Source organism: Propithecus coquereli, unplaced genomic scaffold, assembly GCF_000956105.1.
Source record: "Propithecus coquereli isolate 6110/MARCELLA unplaced genomic scaffold, Pcoq_1.0 Scaffold120, whole genome shotgun sequence".
Classification (NCBI taxonomy): domain Eukaryota; kingdom Metazoa; phylum Chordata; class Mammalia; order Primates; family Indriidae; genus Propithecus; species Propithecus coquereli.
Window position 1 is genome coordinate 7997725 of NW_012136081.1, and position 745 is coordinate 7998469.

The following is a 745-nucleotide window of genomic DNA, read 5'->3' on the forward strand; positions in this document are numbered from 1 at the left end:
AGAACGGTCGATATGTCAAATTTCATGTTATGTGCATTTTGCCACAATTACACATTCACCAGGAGCATATACAGCGTGCGTCCCTTTACGAGAGAGAGAGGGACGCAGGGAAACACGCGCATTTGCCCATCTGAGAGAGCCGCGGGGCAGAAACAAGAAACTGAGGAGGCCGCTACGTCTAGGGTGGGCACCTTCGTGCAGCTCTACTCTCGGAGCCACGGTGTTTGCACGTCCCCTTCACAGAGACCCCCAAGTAAGCTGTTAAAGCCAACTGGGGGGCACCCCAAATGGACTGCAGCTCCCCCTGGAACAGCACGGGGCGGAGCTGCAGGGGCCCGCCTACCTGTGGGTTCTCCTCCGCCTCTGCCGCCCGAGACAGCAAGACCCCCCCCCCCCCGCCTACTCCACATGAAGACGAGGACGAAGACCCTCGTGACGACCCATTTCCACTTAAATAGTAAACGTGTTTTCTCTTCCTTATGCTTTTCTTAACGGTTTCTCTAGCTTACTTGTTGTCTGCTGGGGGGACGGCGCCTGCGGGTCCACTGTGCCAACCCAGCAGCAGAATCCAACCGCATCTCAGATGGACGAATCGTCCGCACCGAAGGGGGCAGAGGAGAAAAGTGCACTGAGTCATGCGGGGACGCTATTGGACCACACTGCGAGGCTCGAGGTGGCCAGTGCTGCGCACGGACCCTGGGCTCGGGTCGCCAACCTGCCTCCCGCGGCGGTGGCCGGCGAGTCT